General features: G+C 44.9%; 1 protein-coding gene across 2 annotated transcripts in view; it reads right to left on the bottom strand.

Moving 5' to 3' along the window:
- The window catches only part of LOC146811726 (perforin-1-like), an 85,424-nt gene extending 62,220 nt beyond the window's left edge, over positions 1–23,204 (bottom strand). Inside the window, exon 1 of one of the 2 annotated variants that reach the window (XM_085618724.1) lies at positions 23,078–23,204. The gene's annotated coding sequence lies outside the window, so the exon portion shown is untranslated. Of the gene's footprint in view, positions 1–14,841; positions 14,919–23,077 lie in introns of those variants that run through there. The other variant, XM_085618725.1, reaches the window with a different exon arrangement.
- Positions 23,205–23,991: the final 787 nt, after the last annotated feature.

Raw genomic sequence — 23,991 nt, 5'->3', positions numbered from 1 at the left:
AGCCGCCCTTTGTTCTATGGGTAGCCAGTGCAGTTTGTGTAGCAAGGGTTTGGCCGACTGCCATTTGGGAGTTTTGTAGATGAGACGGGCTGCCTGGTTCTGCATGACCTGGAGGCGGCACAACAGTGACTATGGGAGACCGTAGTACAGGGAGTTGGAGAAGTCCAGGCGGGAGAGTACCAGGGAGATAACAACCTGGACCAGGGCAGCTGGAGGTAAAAGGTGACTGACTTTACGGATTTTACGAAGCTGGAACGTGCATGAGGAGATCACAGCGCCCACTTGCGATCTAAGGGAGAGTTCAGCACATGTAAATAGGGCCCTTAATTCCTATTTAGGGCCCTATTTACAGTTTGGCTGGCCCATGGGTTTGACAGGGCAGCAGAGGGATTTATTGTGCTGCCCTTGCGGAAGACCAACTTCCATATTTTGAGATCTCTATGCCTTCAAAAGAGGTGCTGCGTGGAGGCTCAGTTGAAGGCACTGAAAGTTTGCTGAGGGGTATCCATGTTTAATGTGGGAGTTTGTTTTGAAAAACCGAAAATAAATGACCCTGACATGCTGGGAGTTTTCTTCCAGGTTAAGAGAGTCATGTTTTCCTTTCCTTTTCGGGACCACCATGATTTCCATGGCACTTCCAAACTGGAAAATAGTACATCCCAACATCTGCCCTAAATTGGGGGAATGGTCTGCGGTACTTTGCCCAACAACCCCATGTCAGTCGGGCCTCCAGTTCAAGGGTTCCACTGGCAGAGCTATCGGATGCTTGACTGCTGGAATCATGGAGATTCGCCTGACGACGGCCCACGATGCAACAGCATTTGTATACCCTGTCAGCCAAAATCTAAATGAAGCCCTTCAATCTTTCGACTGTAGGCAGATCTAGGGTGAACACGTTCAACTTCTCACATAGCCAATCGACTCAGGATTGAGGTTTCTGGAGATCGAGAATAGTGGCTGATTTGCATTGGAGTAAACAAACTGAGGAAAGAAAAAAAATCCCTGGTTTGCGGAGGATGTGCATAATTCGAGTCTAGACTCTACCAGCAGAATTTGCTCCACCGCATAATATGAGAGAGGAAATTCTGCAGGTGGATTCATCTGCGATTAAGGCACACCAGACCATTTTCATTACGACCTAACACATGTTAATTGCAACCCATTATCTTCAGTTCCAATGGAATTGATGGAGTTCTTAAGTTTTGCAGAAAGTTGCAAATCTTGACAATATAGATATCTTGTTGAGTTGTGTTATCCCTATGTTTGCAATGTCAAACATTTTTTTCAGGTCATGGCTGCAGTTTTTCGTGGTGTCCCCTGGACCTTAGATAAAATACTCTTTCTTGCAATTGGTTGACCAAGCACTCACAAAGCATCCTTGGCTTGCAAGGGGCTTGCCAATTGTAACTGAAGCAACAGTCTATGCTGACTCTTGGAGTTGATTAGGATTATGCATTCGAGTACAGTATGGCACTGTTAATCACACACTGGTCAATGTCCTTTTCATGGAAATTCTTATTCTTTATAAAGAAATACAACTTTATTACACATTTAGGAGAGCAGTACAGTTAAAAATAAACACAACAGAAATATTCAAAATATATAAAAAGTCAGTGGGTTGATTTATGGCCCCCAAAAAATCAAGACTTACAAGATTGAAGTGAGAGGAAGCTATTCATTCATGAGGTAAAGATTTCCTCTAGGGAGATGCTCTCAAGCATCACAATGCCTCAGCATTTCTCACGTTGTTGAATGTTCCCATACAGCCAAAATCAGTGAAAACTTTGATTGTCCATCAACCAGTCAATGGAAATCTAGATTGTCACAGGACATGTCAGTCAGGTCTGGCACAACAGTGTCAGTTTGTCTTTGGGTGAAGTCAGATCGGTTCGCTTACGTTTCTTTCTGACACTGAGTGTTGGGAAGAAGTTCAATTCAATCCCCAAACTGGAAAAAAACATAGAATTTTGGCCAGTTTTCACTGGATGTTTGGGTACATGTTGCTGTAAGAAGTTTCTGAACCTCCTTTGACTCTTGATGCTTTTTTGGAGATCTAGAAGATGCACTAGTGTCTGCAAACTGGAAGGTCACTTTTGTAATTTTTGGTTAATTATGTACTTGGTTTTCACGTTTCAGTAAAGCCAACCAGCCCATTCATAGTCATATTTCTTGTAGCTGAGAATACTGGAATAGATTTGTGGAAATTCGTAAGGTCTCGGTTGGACGTAGCCAATCTCGATGGTCACCCCCAAACTTTTGCCTTCACACCTGCAACTGTTTTGCTGAATTCATTTTTGTTGGCCTTAGGACTCTGTGCACTTTACCACTGTTAACCAGTGCTAATGTGCTTTTGATCCCTCCCTAAAACATGATAACTTTGGCTTAAAGCTGATTTCCATATTTAACGTACTTATAAGTCCCCAGTAAAGTGGTAAACCATATACCCAGGGCCTGTAAATTAAATACTACTAGTGGGCCTGCAGCACGTATTGTGCCACCCACTTAAGTAGCCAAGTAAAACATGTCTCAGGCCTGCCATTGCAGCCTAACTGCAGTTTTATTCTGCTAATTTGACTTGCCAAAATAATCCCTTTGTGAAGCCAAGAATTACATTTCTAATACTGTCGGAAGCTGGCTCTTTATGTGATATACCAATACTTGGGTATGTCATCTAAAGAGTCCGGAGATTTCCTCAGAAGTGTACAGGGCTCAATGTAAACCCAAAGTGCTCTTTTTGTGGTAGTGTGGTCGAGCAGCCTTAGGCCAAACACAGAGGAGTGTAACAGATTTGTTATACACACAGTGACCAATAAATGGCACACAACTCAAAAAGGAGATCCACACAAATATTATAAAAATAAGATTCTTTCTAGGTGTATTTTAAGACCAAGAAGCATGTTAAAAGTTGAGTACGTTTTTCAATAAAAAAAACTTGTCATTTTAAAAAGTGGACACTGCAATTTTTCAGTTCAGCAATGTTAACCTATTGGAGGAAAACAAGAAGGTAGTTTTGAAGGTAAGTACACAACTTACAAATTCAGTCCTCGGGGTTTCAGGTTAACACGAGGCAAGGTTCAAATTAGTACCAAGAGTCCACCACCAGAGGCACAGGGGCGGCCAGGTGCAGAAGTCAAATTCAGGGTCGAGCGCCCAATGTTAACCAATAGAGACCAGGGGTGATCGCAGTTGCGCTGCTCACAGGTAAGTAAAGCAGTGTCAGTGGTCGATCTCCTGGAGTTAAGGTAAGCAAAGGAGAGGTGCACAAGGCAGAACCAAACTTACAACGTCAGCGGCACAGGAGTGGCCAGGTGCAGAGAGCCAACACAGCATTGGGTGCCCAATGCAAATCAATAGGGGAGATCAGTTTTGGAGAAAGGCTGCAGTCTCGGCCCAGGAGGCTGAATGAAGAAAACTCACAGCTGCCCAGGTAAGTTCTGATGTGAGGGGACTTAGGGACACCGTTGGTCAAGCTCCCCAAGGACTGGGGGCATCGGGTGCAGGGGTGTCTTTTTGCATTGGAAACAGCTTACCTGGCAGGTTGTGGTCCGGGGCAGTCTTCGGACTGAGCTGCAGGCATGGGATAGAGTATGGCAGGGGTCAGCCCACAGTGAACTCAGAATCGATGGGGAACCTTTGCAGAACCGGTGAGCCACTTGGACTCGGGCTGTGGTCATCGGGTGCAGAGGTGAGTTCGGAGGCAGTTTCGCTGTTCCTCAGGGCAGAGCTCTTCTGTTTTAGAGTTTGTTTCTTCTTGGATAGGTCCGCCATCCACTGGAGTTTCTTGATCTTTATAGGACGTAGGCAAGCCTCCCGGGGTTTTGGAGGTTGCTGGGCCTGCAGGATAAGTCGACTTTTGTAGCAAGGGAGAAAGGTAGCAGACAGGCCGGTAGGGCTGGCATCAAATCTGCCACTGGTCCTTCTTCTTCCTTGCTGGTGTTGCTCTTTGGTGTCCGGGCTTCGTAGGTCATCAGGAATCTGATTTCAGGGTCTGGGGGTGCCATGCAAATACTATATTTAGGGGTGTTACAGGGGAGTGACAGGTAGGGACCAATAGGTTCCTTTCCTGGGGTGTTTACACCCTCTATTATACCACACTCAGAGGGGGACATATTCCTAGCTCTGATTGGATAAGTCCCATCATCTTCAAGATGGTGGGTACTGAAAAATGTGCTTCACTTTGCCTCCAGCACCTGAGGGTTGGAGCTGGCGAAGGAGGGCACACCTTCTATTCTCACTTAATTTTCACACCGGTTCTCCCACCAAAAGTGGGTGTTTGACCCAGGAGCTGCCATCTGCCGCTAGCAGCAGAGGCTGGGGTCGCATTACAAAGGCGGCAAGGCCTTTAAAGATTCCCTCTCAGGCACTGCGCCTGCCTAGGGGAGGAGGTGAGACACCTCCACCCAGGATGGACTTTGTTTCTGGGCTCAGCGAGCAACGGCTCTCGACCCAGGGGTCCAGACACATGTCCGGTGGTGGCAGGCTGCCTAAAGGCAGTCAGAGACCCCACCAGGGTTGGTAGGTTTTTTAGGGGGCACCTTTGAGGTGCTCCCTGAGTACATGTTTTAAGAAAACCAACACTGGCATCAGTGTAGATTTTTTAAGAGGTGCTGTTTGCTACCAAACACTCCTGGGTTCAGTGAAGCCATCATGGTGCTGCGGAACTTAAGTTGTCGAGTTTCCAACCCATGTACTCTCTATGGCTTCACCTGGCACTTTCAATATTTCAGAATAGATTTCAATATTGTAGGGGCATGTCTGCTCATGCAGATATGCCCGCAGCTGAGATATAGTGCACCTTGCCTTAGGGCTTGTAAAGCCTGCTAGACGGGTGACTTACACATATCCTAGGTAGTGCTGCTTTGACATGGCACACAGGCAGTGTGCAATGTCGACTTTGTTGATTCTGTCTGCACCAAGGCATGCAGGCTGCAGTGGTAGTCAGCATGGCCTTGGTGAGGGGTCTCTAGGGGACCCTCTTCAGTCCCAATGCCCTAGGTACCAGGGGTACCATTTACTAGGGACTTACAGATGGGATCGGAAGTTGTGCCAATCATGGTACAGTTTTAGGGAGGGAGTATTGGCACAGGGGACCTTGTTGGCAGGGACCCTATGCACTTTCATTCGAAACCACATCCAGGCAAAAAGTGGAAGGCTAACCATGTCAAAAAAGGCACTTTCTCACAAATACATACAAGTTACCCCTAAGGTAGGCCGTAAACAGCTCATAGGGCAAGGTATATTGTAACTGAAAAGCTTTACAAATTTTACATAACTTGGTAGTGAAAAACTGACACATTTGTTTTTCACTACTGTGAGACGTTCCTCTCCTATAGGACAACAATGAGTTTACTATTTACAATAAATATGTGCTAACTTTTTATTGGGAGCCGGTAAGAAAGGCAAGTTTGGTGTCTGATGATTGTAATTTAAAATCCTCTTTAATAGTAAAATAAGATTTTAAGTCACAATGCTGAAAATGCCACTTTTAGAAAGATGGCTTTTTGTGTCCTAACCATTTGGTGCCTGCAGCCGGTCACATGACTAGGTGTACTTACCAGTTGACCGTTGTGTATTCCTCCTAGACAACAACACAATAGAGGGTGTGGGTGTTGGCAGGACTGGCCATCTCTGACTTGGAAGGGACGGAGCTGTCAACTCTCACACTTGCACTTCAAAGGCACTGTCCCAACTCACACACAAAGGACTTCACACTAGCCTATTATATCCCAGACAGACTGGGACTAGGGCTAGGAGGCAAGAAATTCCAGACACATCTGTAGGGGGAAAATCCAGAATCTTCTCCCACTTCACAGTGGGCACCAGTATTGGACCCTCAGACCCACTCTTCAGATCATTCGTGGAACTGTGGAAGACTCAGAAGAAGGACTGCTCTGCTGCAAAAAGAACTATTCTGCTGCCCTGCTGCTCTGCGGGTATGAAGCCCTGCTGCCTGAGTAAGAAGGACTGTACCCGCACCTTGAACACTGGTCCACCAAAGTGACTCCAAGGGCTAGTTGGCTGTCTTCTTCATAAGAACCCCCGGAACAGAAAAGACTCCAGCCATCTTGAACCTTGCACCAGGACTCTCCTACTGTGAGTCCTGACTCCCCATGTGGTGCCTTCCCAGTAGGGGTGAGTAGTAAACTCTGCTCCGCGGGTTGAGTTTGCAGAGTTTTGCCACTCTGCGCTCCTCCTGGAATGCAGAGATTGGCAAAAACTCTTCCAACCTGCATGTGAAGCAGTTAACTGGCGCACTCACACCTAGTCCCAGCAATCCCACTTTGGGGGACTTACTTGTAGCAACAATAGGGGTTCTTGGCCCCTAGCAACACTCAGCAGCCAAGGGGATATCATCCTCCAACTAGTAGTGTGCCAGGATGCCCCTTTGCAGAGTGGTTGAGAAAAGGGTGGGGCCTCCGAGGATGTCTCAGCTATTCCACTGTGGGGGACTTACTTGTGGAAATAATAAGGGTTCTCGGTCCCCAACGACCCTCAGCAGCCAAGGGGACTTTATCGCCCAACTAGCAGTGCGCCTGGATGCCCCTTTGCAGAGTGGTTGAGAAAGGGGCGGGGCCTCCGACAGCAACTCAGCAATCCCGCTGTGGAGGACTTACTTGTGGCATCAATAGGGGTTCTTCGCCCCCGACGACCCTCAGCAGCCACGGGGACTTCATCCCCCAACCAGTAGTGCACCAGGAGGCCCCTTTGCAGAGTGGTTGAGAAAGGGGGCTGGCCTCCGACGACGTCACAGCAATCCCACTATAGGGGACTTACTTGTGACAACAATAGGGGTTCTTGGCCCCCAACGACCCTCAGCAGCCAAGGGGACTTCATTAGGGGTGGCCAAGCAATACTCCTCCAGCTCACGGAACTCCATGGACTTTGGCTGAGTTTTTCGGCAACTCTGTGGATTTCTGAGGAGAGAAACTCCACAAGCTCCACCCAAGCCTACTTCCCAGTCCTGGATGCTTGAAAGTGGGATTAGAGGTGCTCTGCCAGCCCACCTATGGGTCCCATCAGAATCGACACAGCACAATGCAACCCAAAACAGGACCTCACCTTGCGGCCCTCGTAGCTCCTCATCGGAACCAACGCAATGTGTCACAACTTGACATGGTGCTTGCCTCGAAACTCTTGCAGCTCTTCATCGGGACTGATGCAGATCAACTCAATCCGATGCAGGACCTTGCATCACAGTTCGGAACCGCCACTGCGTTGCACAATGCCCCACATCAAGGACAGAGGTACAATTCTCAGTGGGCCTAACATAGTCCCTGAATCTGGACCACGCTCCATTGCGGTCAGCGTGAACTTGTGACTTTGTCCCAGCCCAGTGAAACCACATAACCACAGTTGGCACTTTGTGCTTTTAAGCACTATTTTTACCTAAACCTTTAAAATTGCATGTTTCCGGTTCTATGAATTAGATTTTTGTCATTTTGGTGTCAAATAATTTATTAAAATGTACAGTATATTTCTAAATTGGTGTGGGATTTTTCTTGAATTGTGTTTTCATTTTATTATTGTTTGTGTTCTGCATAAATAAATACTTTACACATAGCCTCTAAGGTAAACATGACTGCTTCTTTGCCAATCTACCAGACGGTTAAGCTCATGTAATTCAGTGACTTTGGTGCTTCACATTGACTGGTATTGAGGTTGTTTACTGAGAAGGGCTGATACTTTCATCAATCAACAAACAAATTTCTCACCGCCTCCAAAGGAAACTTCAGAGACTGACCCCTCAGGAACAACTAGTCATGGTCAAAAAACTATTTAGATGGCGAGTCCCTACAGTCTTGCAGCTCCTATTAGAAAGGTGGGCAAAGGTTCGCTTTTTGGCATTGTCTGTCTCTGCCTGCCCTCACCACTGCCTTCCATTCACATGGGAAGCATGTGAAATTGATGTGACAGTGAAGTTGCCCACCCAACCTTGCATGCCCACTGTGTGCCTGTGCAACGCTCCGCTACACTTCTACTTCCTGAACTTTCTGACAGAGGGCAGTGGGCCAGAATGTTTATCTCCCTATCCTCCTCCATGGCTGATAGGGCATGCTTTGATGGGCCGCCTCTATTATAAAAACATTGTTTTTTGTTATACAGCATTTTATAGCTTGGGCTCCCATATAGCCAGTGCCTGGGGTGGGTTCTGGTAACACCTGCCTAATAGTAGATCTGATAACATGGACTCTGGACCTTATTCACTGCAGAGGTCAAAGTGGATAAGAACTACTGGGATCAGTTTCCCTGTGCCTTTTTCGTTCATACATATCCATTCCTATACAGCATGAAAAAAATATTCCCCTGTGGTAGCAGATACTGACAAATTCACCTCGTGGATTTCCTCCTAAGCCAGGGCACCAGCACAGATGATCGTGCCTTCCTTGGCAATCTGCATCTGCTGCAGACGTTATCACAGAAGGGATGGAACTGCAAGGAGTTCTTATCCTAGGGCCTCAGTCCTTATGACCTCACTATGTGCTTGGCAATTCCATTTGTTAGCAAGCCCTTTTGTTCAACATAAGTATAGATGTTTGACCATTAGCATTTTGATGTGCAAATCTGCACATGAAATGACATCCCTGCCATCTTCCCAACAACTCTGAATCACATTTGATTTCATCCAAGAATGTGGTCTCTCCAATTGAAAAACTGTGACTGCTTGTTTCACAAGCAAACTAAACGTAAGCTGTCAGAAGGATTTGCGTCCTGAAAATTGTTTATTTTTTAGGTCGAGCCTAGCGCAGCGCGCATGCACTGCATTAAGGAGAGGGCCTCTTGGAATCACTTGAGACTTCTCTGTGTGGGTCTGCCTCCTCCCACACATCCCATTGGCCTTTGTGTGTGGCTTTCAATAATGAAAGCACGCAAATGGCAAAAGACGGGTGCATGTCACGCCTTTCCTCAAAACGTGTACTCCCATGACCAAGGGGTCTCGGGAGCGAGCAGCGGCGCGCATGGTGCCAGCTGCATTCCTCCCTAATCGTTATCTTGGCTTTCATGACCGCGCTTGTTATTTAATAGTGAGTGTGTGAGGACAATTGCTCCTGGGTTTCTCCCGCTATTGAACACCCCCCACTCCCCTAGTAATAGCCTGCGTGCACGTTGCTGTTGACTGAAAAAGGGAGGCACACTGATGAGACCGAACTGTTTATTTTAGGGTGTGTTTTCTTTTGTCTCCTCTTGATTTCTACCTTTCGTGTTTCAATTTGCTCCCGCCCCCCTCCCATTGTCCTATTCCCTTTCCTCCCACCCCCCTCCCCTTCTGATCTATATGCTGCATTCCTGTGTGTATTAAACACGTGAAAACAGATCCTCACAAGCTGGCCAGTGAAGCCCACGCTGCCGGCAGCCCCTGCCCTATTTTTAACCACGGCTACCTGCACAGCTCCCGCACCCACTCTGCGCGCCTCCGTTTCAAGGGTATTCTGTCTTCCTGCCAAGGTGGCATTGTGCTCACGCCCTCCCAGAGCTGGCTTTCCCCACGCCTGCAGTGTGAAGGGGATGCTTGTCTTGCTTTTACCTGTAATTGTGGAGGCAGGGTGTGTCTCTGTTGCACGTGAAACGGCTCTAAGCGTCCTCTCCCAGGAAACCGGTTCTGTGCAGCCAGGTGTATGCTGGGCAGGACGGTAACACGGATGCGCATCTGCATCGGAATGTGGCTCGTTTCTCGTCCCCTCTCTCCCTTGTATTGCCTGATTGCACTCTCAAGGGTACACCCTCGCTCCATTATAACGCGTCTTTATCAATTACAGCAACCCCTTTCCTGTGAGGTGCCCTCATTCCACCCTCCAGGTTCGGGAATAACATTGCGAGACAGTAATATTCTAGAGATGAGGTGTTGACTCTGATTTCTAATCTTAGCTTCCACACTTGACCAACTACATTGTGTAATCCTGGGCAACATGTACTTTTGTCATTGAGCTTCGGTCTCCTACATGCAATGACATTGAGGGCTATTATAAACCGGATGAATGTATATTAAGCGCTATATCAAACGAACAGCTGCATGGTGCAGTTTTTATTTTCAAAAGTCTTTGTGATCACCGTTCACTGCTTCATACAGCTACCTCTATAGAGAAAGCACCACCATTACACATGTTGTCTAGTTTTCAGGATGCATGTTTTAATGGATAAGGTCTAACTTTCACATTCACCGCGGATCTGGGTCCCAGCTCACTCAGGCGCTGCTGAGGTAAAAGAGCTCCAGACCTCACCTCAGACATGGGGCAGTGACATCACAAGATGCTTCTCAAGCGCATTACGAATTTGGAGGAGCGGCGGCCCATAAACACCTAAATCCAGATTCTGGGCGACCTGCTAGACTTCACATACGCTGAGACCGGTAAGCTTCTCTTTTCCACACCAACCCAGACTCCCTTTCGCATATGTTTTTTTAATTTGCTTCGTAATTTGGTACGTAATCTCAGAATGACCACTCCTTTTCTGCAACCATCGACACTTTACAGAGTAGTTTTTAGCATCTCACCAGGCTCCAAGTGCCACACATTCTTTCTGATATGGCTCAGTGATTGGACATTGAGTGTCCTTATATATGTAGTGTTCCATGGAACCCATGCCTGGTTATTTCAGTAAGATTAAATACTGGCAGTCTTCTGAAGACTAGGAATAACTAAATTAAATCAGAGCATTACCACCTTGTCATTCATTGGAGATCTTGCACTTCGGATAATGTGCTGCATGGCTAAATACTTATAAGGTCCTATAGGCGAGACCTATTGGCTATGCAAATGCTTGTTTCTCTTTATGTTATACCTATTTGGTGGTGAATACTTAGTAGGGCTCATAGCTCTTTCTATTCACACTGTCCATGCCGAATGTGACACATAGTCATCACCCTTCCCGCCGCTACACCTTTGTGTCCCCCTCACAATTTCCAAACACTTTTTTTTACTTAGACTACTACTTCAGTGGAACAGGCCAGAAAGAGGCTGTCCTGTGGGATAATGCAAATTTAGCGATTGGTTCGCCTGATGCCAAATTACATATCAGACACAATGTCCCTGTTTGCGCCTCAGAGCAGGAAAGCTGGGCAAAGGCTAGGGCAGTTTATTTGATTACAGAAAAAAATGTGCTGTCCCCAGGCAGGTGCAAACTCTGACACTTTGCACCTGCGCTTGGCCAAACGAATTACTGATGGACGGAGCTGTAGTTTAAAACTGTAGCTCCTTCTTACATTAGAAGCAGAACTGACCTCATTGTTAAACAGTAGCAGGAACACCCCTTTAGCCGGGTTTAATGAGTGAGTGCACCTGCCTGTTGAGGAATGTCCAGTTTGTTGCTGGGATCCCTGTCCCGCGAGTCCACCTGTGGGGTGCACTGATTGTCCACTGCTTCACATGTGGTGCAATAATTGTGCACCAGATGTGAAAGGGTGTACAATCAGTTATTTACCCCTCTGCCTGCATCTGAAATGCAGTGTGAGTGCAAGTGCATTCCTTCATTTGCATGGGGCCATATCTCAGTGCAAATTAGGAAAGCCCTGTTACAGATGGGGCACACAACTGTCTGTGGCTCCTTTTCTAATATCTTAGAGACCCGGTGTGCGAAAAGTGGGCACAAACTCCTGTTGTGTATCAGGCCCTGTACATAAATGATTGTAGTGGATATCTTTGGACTCTCATCACCATTCAGCAACTCTCACCTGTACTTGGTCATTGGCAACATTCACAGTCTAAGTCCAGAACTAATTAATAGTTCGATGACATTCTGGGAACCAAGGCTGGCACTTCATTGGGTTATATCTACAGACTGGGCTGCCTGGCCCTAACATGGTCACCATGAAATCTTGCAAAGTAACAGCTCTTGATGATCTCTCAAGACATCATGGCAGCCATCTAGGGATAAGGCCGTATTGACCTGAGTGATAAAAATTCAGTATGGCAGCTACTTTAGAGTCAGGATCCCTATCGAGTTCTAGTACAAACATTTAAAAAAACTAAACAAGTCCATCTACATTGCCACTGCCACTTCCCTATAGCACCGGAATGAGAAAGAGGGTTGCACTTGATGGCAGTACCCAACCAACAGGATGAGGGCTGTCCTCATCCTGGAGAAAGACAGTTCTTTCAAATCACCACTGAAATAGGTAAACATCCTCAAAATGCTATATGTAATAATGTCTTTTCTCTAAAGCAATGACTGAAGGTGGCTGATCCAAAGCAAACAAGAGCAGAATGGAGCAGAACCTTTGTGCAGCAAGAGTTCCTGGCTCCGCTAGATCTATAACGGCGTTGCATAAATCACAGATGAAGATCCACAAAGAGCAATATGCAAATTGTTACCATTATTGATGGAGGTAGTGCCATCATAACTCGCTCGAGTCCTTGCCAGGGGCGTAGCTTAGTCAGTGAGATTCAGAAGGTGTGAATCTCAAATGTCTCTACTGAAAAAGCAGTGGGCTGCAGGGTGGAGTGGTGAGATTGCCATATATATTTCAGTTTCCTTTCCCAAAAAATTAGCAAGTTAAAAGCTCTTAGTGAAATGAGAAAAAGAAGAAAAACAGACAGACATAGCAGACCTAAACCAGGACCCCCAGGTCCAACTACCAAGCCAAGAAGGCATGTGGAGGGGTGTCATGCCCCAACCCCCCCTCCCCCCAAAGCTACGCCGATGTCCGTCCCACTAGGGCCTGGCAGTTCTCCTTGGGAATTCATGACTACAGACATGTGCAGCACAGCGGCCTGAAGTACTTGCCCTGGGATCATTTATTTATAATGCACGCACTCTTCTTTGTCTCTGCTACGAGAAGCCTTGATGATAGAATTGTCAAATCGGTGCATGTAGGCACGAAACCATGTTTCCAGTCCTTGCCTTTTAAAAAATCATTTTATCTCCATTTACTAATCCTGAGTCGAAAATAGAGGTGGGTGCGCCAGCAAAATAATAGGGCAAGTCAAGCCAGAGCCGAGTCACTGGTCTCGTTTGACTCGAAGAGTCTGTGCCTAAACCAAGCAATGAAAATGTTTGACATGTATATCGTGCAACAAACATAAAGTAAAAATATGATACACTCCCTTCAAAGTTCAAAAAAGTTTATTTCTTTAGAATGCTGAAGTGTTTCACCTTATTACATCAAAAAATATCACTATATAGACATATTATTTAATGAAAGTGACAGTTTTTATTCATGAACTGAGAAAAATTCATACCACTGCCTTGATGACAATGCTAATAATAAACTAAGAGGCAAGTCAATAACCTAGGTGGACCTTTAAATGTGGCCTATATTCTTATTTTAGATGGAGCAACATTATAGCCTTCTAAATGTAACACTTAGAGTTGCTTGTACGGCGCACATTCGGTACTCAAGTTTTTAAAAGTAATATATTGTTTTCCTCGGGACACACAATATGGATTAACAGAGAAGCATGTATTAATGCCAGGTATTCTGGTTTCACATTTTGAAATTCAGCTACCGGATTTATATTTCCATCTCTATCTCTCCTGTTTTTTTTTTTTTGATAAACAAATTTTTATTTCCAAATAAGCCGCAAAATCAAAAAGGACATACATCAATTTGAGTAACTTGGCATCAATGAGACCTGTCGCATAATCATTGATAATCAGTCGCTTGATCTCCCCCCCACCCCCCCTCCGTTCCCACCCAAAGTAATCCCTCTCCTAAACTAAGCCCCCAAGCCATTTTCCCCATATTTTGCGAAACTTTTTAGGGCAACACCGGGCAGCGTACAGAGTCCGTTCCTGTGCAGCGCACCAGTCCACCCCTCTCCTCCATTTGGCCCTATCTCTCCTGTTTTACGTACTTCCAAATTCACTGTTTTGTCTTTTATCTTTGGCCCCGGTCGAGAAAACCGACACAGACATATCAGACCCAATTCACTGTCCTTAGACCCAACTACCAAGACAAGAATGTATTTATTTGAAGGGTTCACAGCCCAAACACCCTCCCCTGAATCTATGGCCCATGTCTTTCGTTGTGATCTCTCCCCTCACTTAATAGTGGTAATACAGCATATACTAGTCTGCACATCTGCAGACATGCTATGTATATAGCATTGCAATGTGACATATTTATATTTAATAAAGTGACACAGTGATGACTTTAGGAAAATATTCCTTCTTCAATGCAACAAACCGTAGCATATTAATATTGACCCAGCTTCCAAAAAGAAAATTAGTCTATGACAGATAGTTAATGTATGCATTCTTCCTAAAGAGAATATGTTAAATTGTGGGACTTTGTATGTGCACATCTTTTGAAATTCGGGGAAAACAATAAAAAAAAAAATGAAATTTGTGAAAAACGTTTTAAGCAATCACAGGGAAAATAAGAAAGAAAATTGGTGGGCAAAAACATCTGCACTTTGACATTTTGAGGAATTTGGTAGATTATTTAGCTAGTGAATATTTCTAGCTCAAAGGTATTGAAAGTTATTTCAAATAATGCATTCTGGAAGCAACAACAACCCAGTCACTGTGGATGATTTAACTGGTCAGTTTGCAGCTGTTGCTCGCAGAATTCACACATTACAGAGGTGATGATTGAACCTCTGTGGTGTTAAACTGCACAGTTAATGGAAAGAGGAATGAGCTGTTCTTTCTAGCAGAAAACACAAACCGCAAATGTATTTCATACAGGGTAGACAGAAGAAAACCTTTTTCTACGAAAATGTTTTTGTTTCACTATTGATCCACATTCATGTTTAATTGATAAGTACTCATCTCAAAGCAACAGTTGTTATAACGACAAAGTTAAATACTTTGTCCTCTCTTCGATGGCTTCCGATCGAGGCAAGATCTATTTACAAAACTGCCTGCATCACACACAAAGCCTTGCACACATCCTCCCCTCGTTACCTGGCAAATAAATTGAAATTGTCCAGAGGCTCTCAACCCTCTCGCAATGCGGAAAAGCTTTTGCTTGAGCCCCCCGTCTTCAAAAGGGAAAGATTGATGGCGCAATCCTTCTCAGGCAATGCGGTGAGAATCTGGAACTCACTTCCCCCATTGCTCCGTGCCGCCTCCTCTACCCGGATCTTCAAAGCCGAACTCAAATCTCTTCTCTTCCAAAGACACTTTCAGAACGAATACTTTCATACTCAGGCCCCTCTTGGAAGTTCGCTCATTCATTGTAAATTTGTATTTTTTCCTGTACATTTCTCACCCCTGCGTGCTGTGTTGGATTTTGTGTTTGCGTACCCTTCATTCTCAGGCCCCTCTTGGAAGTTCGCTCTTCGTTGTAAATTTGTATTTTTTCCAGTACATTCCTCACCCCTGTGTGCTGTGTTGGATTTTAAGTTTGTGTACCCTTCATTTTTAGTCTTTGTAATGTTCTATTTTGTACCACTTTTCCCTTGTAACGTAACTAGCTCTATTGTACAGCGCTCTGACACCTTCGGGTTAAGTCCACACTTTATAAAAATGCACTAAATAGATAAAATAAAAATTTTGCATTCAGCAATTTTGATAATAATACCCCCTCCCCTCTTCATCATCATTACTAGCCCCCCTCCCCCGTAACCGGGAGCCGCATCCCCCTCAATCCCTTCTATACATTTTGATACATGCACAACTGCCACCATTGCCTCATGTAAAGTAACGTTTGTTTATGTGTTTTGAGTGTTTGCCATTTATTGCAGTATTATACCTCTACTTGTACTTTGTGCGCTTTTGTAACATGCACACATGTCCCTTTTTCCTTTTGTAACGTATCGTTTGCTACCTCTTGTATTTTGTTTGCTCTTGATACTTGCACAATTGTCACTATTGCCTCATGTAACGTAATGTTTGCTTTTGTAACATGCTCACTTGTAATTTTCTCCTCATGTATCAGTACTGTTCCTATTATGAAGCGCTCTAACACCTTCGGGTAAAGTCCACGCTATAAAAAAACGCATAAAATAAATAAATAAATAAATAAATATCTCTTTTGAGATCTGTTGTGTTGATTTTTAAAGGACCTAACAGGGAAAATCCATGTACAATAGGGCATATTAACCAAGAGATATTATCGAGATATTTCTCCTCCTTGCCCTAGCCTCGGGTTGGCACACCATTTTGGTGCAAACCCAAGTTAACTGACTTTAGTGAATATGGGTTTGTGTCAAAATACATGGGTGGATGCACAGAAACGCCCATGCACCCAGGGACATCTTAAGGATTTTGGGGGCCCTGGGCCAAACATATTTTGGGGGCCCCTGTTCAGAACAACTTTGAATTTATGTTCCAATTTGAGCCCCTGTTTCCCACGCAGTTTCCACTTCCTCAGCTGTGTTAGTAATCCAGTTTTCATCATAGGCATTAGCCTATATATTCCCGATGCAAACAGACGCGCGCAGCTGACAGTGGTAGGATTTAGTGTTTCCTGCCATGCTAAGATGTTTTTAATACTTTTTAAATTGTATATGTGTGGCTTAATTACTCTGTGCTTTTTAACAATTTCTTCTACCTACGCGCACTTTACTTGATTCTGCTTGCCTACACCTCCTTAGCTGTTTCGATTCACATCTTGCTTTTCCTCCAGTCCTGGTCCCCCGCGGCTGATACGCCGATTGTGCGGAGGGCTGGTGCTACTATCAGGCTCCACACTACTGCCCACTCAGTTTCCACTTCCTCAGCTGCGTTAGCGATCCAGTTTGCATCATTGGTATTAGCCTATATATTCCCAATGCAAACGGACGCGCGCAGCGGGCGTGCCGAATGTGCACCAAAGGCAAACCCGTCTGCGCCTGGAGGCGTTCCAGAGGCGTCCAGCGCCGGCCATGCTGCCCAGTTCCCCTCCGGTGAGTTTCTTCCACTATATTACAATAGGGAAAAACTGCTTAGCCTTAGGCGGCTACCATTATGTCAGTGTACAGCAGCTGATCCGCGCTTGAAGGTAGACTTTTGATGCAATAAGTGCAACTTGTCTCTCCTCCAGTCCAGGAAACTCACACCCAAGATCCTCCCACGCAACAATAAGTGTAAAAACAATATGAAAACAGAGGACTTAAAGGCCACCCTTTAAATTGTTGCTCTATGAAAAAGCATGAACCACACATTTATTGCCTACTTTTAGACGAACAGCCTGATCTTTTATTTCTCACTGAGACCTGGCTGTCTGAAGCCTCCAACCCTACTATCACCTCGGCCATCCCTATGGGTTATAAAATTCTTAGGAGGGAATCGGCCGAGTGGGAAGGGTGTGGTGTCACCATAATATACAATCAAAAACTAGACTGCTCTCCCATCCTGATGGAAAACATCGAGGGTGCAGAGTCCTTAGGCTTCCGCTGTACTTTATCCCCCCATCATAGCTTAGCTGGTTTTCTGATTTACAGAACTCCCAGTGCCATTGGACATTTTATTAGTACGCTTAATACAGCCACCACCTTCCTAGCCTTAAAATACAACAACTGCCTTATTCTGGGAGATTTCAATATACATATGGACAATGGAAAAGACCCTCAAACAATTTGCTTGTTGAAAACTCTGCAGGCCTGCAACATGTTTCCATCTATTTCTTCGGCCACCCATGAGAAGGGCCAAACCCTAGATCAAATCTTTCACAACTTTGACATATCAGTAAGCCTACCTCTTCCCATTATCTGTTCTGACCACCTCCTATTAAAATTCGTCATTCCCAACTCTGCCACAGCCCCTCGGGCTAACGCAGGGCAGAGGGTCCCTAATTACAGGGCGTTCCATAAAATATCCATCCCGATGTTCGCAGACGCCCTCAGTCATTCCTCACCGGAGCTGCCTGGCTGCCCCGACTCGGACGCCATCTCAATAGATTCATGGCTCCGAACCAAGATTGATGCAGCGATACTGATTGTTTCGCGCTCCTCAAAGAGTTTGGCCCCACCAGCTCCATGATTTAACGATTCCCTCAGATCCAGAAAAAGAAATTGTAGAAAAATGGAATGGAAATGGCGTAAATCCTATCTACCCGAGGACAGGAAGGTGTATAAAGATAACTTAAAAGCTAATTACATTCTCGTGAAGGCAGCCAAGAAAAACTTCTTTCAAACCAAGATAAAAAATGCCCAAAATAAGAGTAAGGAAATCTTTAGCATAGTCAAATCCTTTAATGTCCCGAAAGTCGGCACAAAGGAAGGGCCATGCAAGGAAGAATGGTCTAAGCAAATAGCACAAATCTTCCACAAAAGGATGTCCGTGATCCAACAAGCCTTCACTAACATCTCAGAGGAAAAACTGACCTTCTACCTTAGTTCTAATAGCAAATTTCACCTCTTGGATCCTCCATCTTTACTAGCTTTCACTGAGTTTCAGCTTGAAGAGTCACTGATCCTTCTCCAAAGCATTAAGTCTGGCTCTCCTACCGTCCCATCTCCAGCGAATATCCTGAACCTATTAGCTTCCACCATAAACCCCATGGTAAACAAGCTCTTTAATGTTTCCCTCTCCTCAGGCAACATGCTGAAATTATGGAAGAATGCTAAGATTCTTCCACTGATAAAAAAAAGCAAACGCCAAACCGAAGGACCCTGCCAACTACAGGCCAATCTCTCTTTTTCCTGCCCTCTCCAAAGTATTAGAGAAGCATGTAAACAAGGTCCTCCAAAAACACATTGAAAATGGGAAGCTCCTTCATGAGTCCCAATCCGGTTTTAGGGCTAACTACAGTACGGAATCATCTCTGCTGGAAGTGACTGAATTTCTCAAGGGTAAGCTGGACCAGGGAGGCAAGGACGTATTGATACTGCTCGATCTGTCGGCTGCCTTCGATACAGTCCCACATGAGAGGCTCCTGGAGAGACTTGCTAACATCGGCATGGGGGGACTGCCTGAACATGGATGTCATCCTTCTTGGCAAATAGATCTCAGGACATCTGGCTCCCCCCTTTCTCATCCCCAGTTCCGGCCATGAATGTAGGTGTCCCTCAGGGCTCCATTCTCAGTCCTACCCATTTTATTATATATCTATCCCCCTTGCATTTCTGGTAGAGGAAGAGGGTACCAAAATTGTTTCCTATGCTGATGACACTCAGCTGATTTTTACGTGTGAAAAGGGAACCGACTTTGGCGGGGCAATGATTAGGTCTTGCCTCACAAAGGTTTTTAACTGGCTTAAGATATATCAGCTGAAGTGCAATCCGGACAAAACTGAAGTTGTTTTCTTTGGTAATCCAGAAACACCTGACAGGAGCACTTGGTGGCCAAAAGATCTTCTGCCCCCACCCGCGGAAAAGGAGAAAGTAAAAAACGTTCGAATTGTCATGGACAAGACACTCTGCATACGCTTTCAAATCCAAAATCTAACTGGCGCTTGCTTTGGCATACTCTGGATGCTAAAAAAATTCAAGCCCCTGTTACCGCTTGAGAGCAGAAAGATCGCGGTGCAGGCTCTGGTGACATCAAAGCTTGACTATGTCAACAGCTTGTACTTAGGTCTTCCCAAATCCCTTATCCAGCGCCTACAAGTAGTACAAAACGCGGCGGCCAGACCCATCCTGAGACCTAAACCCAGATCTAGTATGACACCTATTCGTAAGTCACTACACTGGCTCCGCATAAAAGAACGGATCGACTTCAAAGCGATGACCATCTTTTTTAAAGCTTTCCACGGCTTAGAAGCCGGCTACCTAAATAAGCAAGTTAATCGCTACACAACATCTAGACCCCTAAGATCTTCCAATGCCAACCTGGCCATCATGCCTAAAATATGCCCTGCCCACACTTGAGGCAGATCCCTCTGCTTTCTAGGCGCAAAATTGTGGAATAGCCTCTCTGAGACTAACCACAGACCTACTCTCTTTTAGGAAGAACATTTACACACGTTTTCCTCCCGCTGTCACGTGCCAGGACACTCTAGTCTGAGTAGCTGCGCTCTTTGATAAATACACTATTTCATTTCATTAGGTCCCTGACAGTGCAAAGGAACACTCGTTCAAATTCTAAGGGCCTTTTATGCCGCCGGTGCGTCATGTTTTGTGACGCACCGGCAGCGTAAAAAAATGTGCCATGTTGCGCCCTATTTACAAAGTAACGCATCTAGGCAGATGCGTCACTTTGTAAACCCCTGCACCACATTATACCTGCGCCAGGTATAATGTATGCAGGGTGGGTATTGCCCCGCAAAAAGCCTCGTAGAAGTGGCGCATTGAAATCTATGAGAACTCAGTGCGCCACTTCTAGGACGCCATTGTGTCAATATCTTACACCTGCCTCACAGCAGGTGTAAGACTGATGCAGGGCCTTTCACATGGGGCTTGCCCCATGTGAAAGGACACATTACTGGAGCTGCGTCTATTTTCAGACACACCCCAGCAATGCATCACTTGTGCGCCTACAAATACGTCAGAAATACTGCTGTATCTGTAGCTCCTTGCGACATGATGCGTCATGCAGTAAATATGACGCATCCATCATGTCGCAAGGAGGACACGCTAAGAAGTGACACATCCCTGTTTTCACACAGCGATGCATCACTTCTCATAAATAAGGCCCTAAATGTGTTTACATTTAATACTGGGGATAGTTATGTGTGTTTTCAATATTGTAACACAGCAGCAGCTCACCAATATTACTGCAAATAATCTCTGTGACGCCCTTGTTTTGATCTTAAAGAAAATTATTTTATGTATATTGCATGAAACATAAACACAACATTTCTCTGCAAAATGGCTGTACTAGACTCTCACACATCAGGTACATAAAAATAAATTAAAGGAAAATAGTATTTAAAACAATTTGTTTAAGAAATATTCAAGGCCATTGGGGCAAAACTCTGGAGAACAGAGCTGACTCTGTCAGGGGGCCCCCTGAAAGGCTGGGGCCCTGGGCCAGAGCCCACTTTGCCCATGCATTAAAACGTCTCTGCATGCACCACCCATGTAACGCCTTCCCGACGCAAGGTAACAGAAGAGAGAGCTATGCACTGCCTTGCTTTACATGTTTTTACAAAGTCAAGCAACTTATGCTTTGTGTGGCTTTGTAAATACCAAAATGGATTTTGCATCAGGTTGTGCCAAAAATGTGACGCAACGCTGATGTAAAATCTTAGTAAATCTATGGCTAAATTTGTTGGGAACAAATTTATTAAAATGATGCGCTATCGCAAAGTCAGGCAAACTGACACAAAGTGGCACAAAGACTTGATAGGGTATTTACTTTCAAGTGCAGGAATAATGTTTTTTATGCATAGCTCAATCAACAAAAAATATTATATAGGGATTTCCTTAACACCACCTTCAGGCAGGTGCAAAATTGGAGAAATCATTTTATTTCATTCAACATTTCACACATTGCAAATCTGCTGTACCGTACAGCGCACATCCATGAGTGAAATGTTTTAATGTTTCTCTAGGTATAGGGTTTTGTACAGGAACAATATGTTTTCAATACAAAACCTATGGTAGACATCAAGCACACACCTAGGTATTATGGTGTAGGAGTGTGTGTGGTGCTGACACTATTTCTTCAAAAGTAAGAGGATCCTACACCACTGTGCCTTGACAGAGAACCCCTCTACGCCCTACCTGACAGAGGACCACTTCATGGTTGACCTAGGAGGACACCGCTGTAGACAATGGCAGCCTTCATCGCCACCATGGCAGACATCACTATACCAACCCCACAACAACTCAAGGGCACCTTAATTTCATACCACAACTTTCTGACCACAACTTTCTGAACAAATAAATGTATGCAGCAAATTGGACCTTATTCACTTCATGTGTGCTCCTCTGCACCCCTTTCACATAAATCCCATTGGTAAATCTGAGGAGCAGCAGCTTTTGAATATTCCAAATAAGTTACCACCAGGGCTTAAGGTGTGCCAGTGGATGCACCTATTTTTCATCATCAGATGTTGGCTCAGATTAAGAACAAGATAGGCAAAGGAGTAACAAAAAATGAGGAAGAGAAATATAGGAAACAGAGACAAAGAGAGAAAGCAACATTTTTTTTTTAAATCAGCAAATGTGAAATAGAGAGACAGGAAGTGGAGAGTGGTGGTAGTAGGAGACGACACAGAATCAACACTAGGCAGCATTGGCATTCAGCAGCCCCAGCAGTTGAAGGGTCATGAGAAAAGCTTTGGACCTCTGCAGTTATATCTTTACAAATTAAGCAGCAGACCTCTTCCTGGGAAGAACTCACTGCAGCTAGCATCCATGGACACAGTCAAAGAGAGGTGTGGTGCACATACCACCTTAACTCATATGCACCTCACGTTAACTGTAGTACTGTGCCACTGACAGTTTCATCGACTGAGAATAGCACATACACACACACCTCTACTATTTATATCACCAAGATTATGACATAGTTTCCCCAAAAGGCCCAGAATACTGCAAGACTGACAACCAGGCAACCCGCCACAACAAATGGCTTCACAGCCTCCAACCCAAGGCCTCCAGATTCAATAGAGCAAATTGACAGTCAAACACCCACACCTTCAGTCACACAACTGAATAGGACAGGACATTTTCTTCAGTGTTTGGACGTGACAAGGGTCTCAATGCCACCAAACGTGCCACTCCTACAGACATGAACCTGCATATTGCATGCACACACGAAGGTTGAGGTAGAGACAGTCACATGTGGGGCATTTCTGACAAGAAACTGACTGTATTAGCCCTATCAACCTTTCAGAAAATTTCCCAAAATATTCCCCTGATTGAGGTGTATCTGCTTTTTGCTAAGACGTCTGGTGACTTGTGTCGGCGTGTCTCTTTTTGTCATGCTCCTGCACTAACCTTGCCTCGTTGGATCTTTCAAAGGGAAGCCCACAACTTCACGACCACTACAGTGGCTTTAAGGTCTAGGACAATTTCCCACTCCAAGCCTCCTTTTTCTTTGTTATCTTTTTCTTCCCTCAACTGTTCTCTGACCTGTCTCTCTCTTCCTCCACTTTCCCTATGTCTCTCTCTCTCTCTCTAGTGCTCTCTTTTATGCTTGCTCTTTTTCTCTTCCTCTCCTATTTTTACTTTTCATTGCTTCCTTTACTCTCCCTGTTGCAGGCTACTCATCTGTTTTATGTTTCATGGGCCCCATTGGTTGTCTCCCATTAAAACAAAATTCTGTTCTTTAGGAGTCCACCACCAGCGCTGTACATGAGCAACAATCAACGACAGATGACACTTACCTCAGAACTGATCTTGATTAGGTGCTCTAAAAGCGAGGTGACAGACCACCGCCTTTATACCTTACTTATCATAAAACCACAGCTTCCTGAGAAATAAATCCTTTCAATGATTAATGCAATCTTCTGTGATCCAAGGACAGTAGAGGGAAACTCTGAACCTTCAGAGCAATAAATTGTGTCAACTTTTCAAATTCCAAGATCCATATACTCCACTTCTTACCACTGTTGTTCCAGGAACTAACCAGCAAGAATGTGTGCAACTTATAGGTTCAAGTAGCAGATCAGTCGAAAAAAGCCTTATATTGTAAACCCCATTTTGATCATCCTCACACTGTCACTCCTGTGATTGGAAGTCCATACAAGTGCGACACAGAGGTGGAGTAACAACAACACTGAAAAAGCAATTGCAGAGTTTAGAGAATTTGCCATCTGTGGGTCTCTTCCTGAGTACCCCAGTGTAGTGCACATTACTCCTGTACCGTTTATTCTGGGGAGCAGAATTAATGGTGGCACCCTGTGGGCTTCTTTGAAATGAAGAAAAACTAGGGGACCTCAATTGTTCTGGTTATTCCTTATTGAATACTTGATTTTCACAAGAAGACTGAGTCAGATTTCAGTTGCTGATGGCTGTGGGTGAAATATACTAGGCCTGCGGTGTTTACAGTCCTCGTAATTCCGATTGGCATTGTCACTCCTGTTACTGACCACATCAAAATTATGAAGACATTCATAATCTAGACCTATATATCAAAAGTGGGTAGTGAAAGATGAAGACTGGTTGGGCCCAGTGGTCTACAACTCCTATCAATGTTTTTGTTTAGATTGAGCAGGCTCCCCCTTGCCTAGAGGTGGGGCGCCCTTCGTCATGCCACGAACTGGAGCCCTGTCTTGCACAGAAAGTGCCGGTGTTAGGG

Source organism: Triturus cristatus, chromosome 7 (genome assembly GCF_964204655.1).
Source record: "Triturus cristatus chromosome 7, aTriCri1.1, whole genome shotgun sequence".
In the NCBI taxonomy this organism is placed as follows: domain Eukaryota; kingdom Metazoa; phylum Chordata; class Amphibia; order Caudata; family Salamandridae; genus Triturus; species Triturus cristatus.
This window is presented reverse-complemented; position numbering and strand designations above follow the sequence as displayed.